Source organism: Myotis brandtii, unplaced genomic scaffold (genome assembly GCF_000412655.1).
Source record: "Myotis brandtii unplaced genomic scaffold, ASM41265v1 scaffold116, whole genome shotgun sequence".
Lineage (NCBI taxonomy): Eukaryota > Metazoa > Chordata > Mammalia > Chiroptera > Vespertilionidae > Myotis > Myotis brandtii.
The window spans coordinates 1,410,802-1,413,915 of record NW_005354010.1 but is presented as its reverse complement, the minus strand read 5'-3'; positions in this window follow the sequence as shown (position 1 = coordinate 1,413,915).

Sequence of the window (3,114 nt, the reverse complement as noted above, 5' to 3'; positions counted from 1 at the left end):
TGATGCCCATAAAATTACAAGCTCCTTCAAATTGTATTACTTCAATTCCAACTTGTCAATTTGTCAGAGATTTTATTTCTTTCTCTGTGATTGATTATTCGATGTATTGGAGAAAATATAGAGCTCATCAGGAAAATTTTGAAAGATATTTTGATGACTTTTTTTAAACCTCTTACTGCCTTCTTAGGAGAGAGTTACATATAGTAACTAAGAAGTTAACAAAGTAAAATGAGATTTTTAAAAATTGTCTTAAATTTCAGAGTTTCCCATTAACAATACACTGCAATCTTTACAAAATCCAAGACGTTTTCATAATAATATTTCTCATCAAATTTTTCTCAAGCACTAATAATAAAGTTTCATATATTTCTTCAGATATTTTTGTAGTGATTTTATATTAGCAAACAACAAAAATTTTTTAAGTATCCTCAAACTCTTATATTTTGTGTTTTAATTTTTTATGTAAATGAGTTAAATCTTCATAAATAATGAATAAAACTTTACTGCACTATTTGTTTTTCAAGAACTTATTTTTGAGTTTTGGGATATATTTTGCACCCAGTACAACCATACAATAATAGATTATATCAATTCCATATTGATAAATTAATATAGCAATAATGAAACTAGGTTAATATTATTTTTAAGTTGCTTCAAATATTTCACTTCTTGATTTATATTGTTCAATATTGTGTTAACAATATAATAGTATCAACTTAATTTACACACATAGTTTACCTATGTATTTTAAATATTTTTAATTTTGAAAAATATAAAACAGAAATGTAGAAAGAATAATAAAATGAACACATAATTCTTAAACAAGTCACAATTCTAGGCAACCTAATGGACGTGGAAAGGTATCTCATTGTAGTTTTAACTTGTATTTTTATGTTGACTAATAGCCAGCATTTTCACGTGCATATTGTCCATTTGTATCTTATCTTATGTCTATTCAAATCTTTTAATTAAATGTAATAACTGAGATATGGGGATTTATTTTACTGCATTCTTTGTTAAACATATGAATTAGAAAAAAAATGTTTTCCAGTCTGTACCTATCTTTTCATTGTGTTAACATTGTCTTTTGAAGAGCAAATTAAAAAATTTTAAAGAAGTCCAATTGCTAAATTTTCTTTCTGCTTTGGGTATTCTATCTGCAAAATCGTTGCCTTCTCAAGTTCACAATGATTTCCTTCTTTATTTTAAGCTATAGCAGTGATGTTTAAGTCTATCACCTATTTCAACTTATTTTTTTATATGGTATGAAAATGGGGTTGAGATTTATTTTATTTCCTTATTTCTTATGGATGGGGGTTAGTAGCCTCTGGTATTCTTGGTTTTCCTCTTCTGATGTGGAACTCTGAACCTACCAGGGAGCAGGGATGAGGGTGATAAGGCTCCAGTGTTCTTGGCTTGCTGCATGTCGGGTAGGGCTGGGTGGAGGGAGGGAGCTACATTCATCTGGAATATGATCACTGCCACATGGAGTTCAGGGGATAAAAAATGCTGGTTGAGTACCTCTCCTGGAGAAAGACTACAACTTTGGGCTGAGAGCTGGAGGGAGAGCAGCTCACATATTTTTTGCCAAAACTGTTCAGACTGGCGCTTCCATCAGGCTCAACGTGGGGTGCTGAGTGGAGTCTTGCTCCAGTGCCAGAGAAGCTCGCTCTTCTCAAGATTTAACAGATTGTCTAGAATATTTTAAAACATTTGTTCTATGGCCGTAGGACAATTTCCAGAAACGTTAATTAAAAAATAATTATAACTAGTTATGGTTATTTCACTGGGGAGAGGTTCTTATGGAGCTTTTTATTATACAGTTCCAGAAGTTATCCCTAATAGATTTATTTTAAATTATTATTATTGATTTGTTGGAGTTTTGGGGGGTTGCAACCCAATCAACAACCCCCAAACATTAATTAATGGTTTGTCTTTTACATCTTTTTATGGTCCCCTTTTTACTAAAATGAAAACCATTTTGTTTTAATGTGCTTTGCAAATAGCATTTAAAAGATCACCCATACTTCAAAATCACAATTACACTTTTCATATTTATATATTTAATCCGCTTGGGTTTCATATTTTTATTATGTCAGAAGTTAATTAAATCTAATATTTTTCCTACAGAAGAATAATTACCTCTTTAATTTGTATTAAACTAGAGGCCCAGGTCCCTCGCACGGCCTGCGGGGATTGGCTGAAACCTGCAGTCCAACAACCCCCGAGGGAGGTAGTAGTGCGCAAAGCAGAGGTGGCCTGGGGAGGAACCTGAACCTGGGCCGGGCACCACACTGCTCCCGCCATCCAGGCCCCACTGCGCCTGCTGCTGATCAACTGGTTGACCGGTTGCTTAGGCTTTTATATATAGATAATCTATCATTCTCCCTACCAATTTGCAATTTATGCTATCATAAATCAAGTTTCCTTCATATTTTTTACAGTTTCTGGACTCTTTTACTCCATCCCCAGTGCTATTTTAAAATTATTCAACTGCTTTCATTTTCTACTTAAGTCTTGATATTTGGAAAGGTAAATTCCACCAAATAATTGATGTTTTTCTCTATTTTTCTTCCTCCTCTCCCCTTCAGCTCCTGGTCTCCTCCTCTTCCTCTTTCTTTTTCTCTTTCACTCCTCCTCCTTGTCCTCCAGTGTCAGTACTTATTTAATAACATTAATAACATTACTTATCTCTCTTTCTCCATCTTTTAAATATGTATATTATTAGCTTGTGAGAGATTTGTATTTTAAAGAACCAACATTTGACTTTATTGAAGCTTACAATGTTTTCTATATCATTCTCTATTTAATTATTTTAACTTTTCATTTATTTCTGCCTTTATTTTTATTTTCTATCTTTTCTACTTTCTTTTTATTTCTGCCTTTATTTTTATTTTCTATCTTTTCTAATTTCTTATAGATTTATTTCTATAATCATTTTCTTATTTTATAATGTAAATGAATAGCTCACTGATTTTGAGGTTTAGTTCTTCTAAAAAGTGAACTACTAATCTCTCTAAGAGCTTTTTTAACTGCATTCTAAATTTTTGATGTACAATATTTCCTTTATCTGTTCATTCTAAATATTATTTTAATATTTTATTGTATTAATAT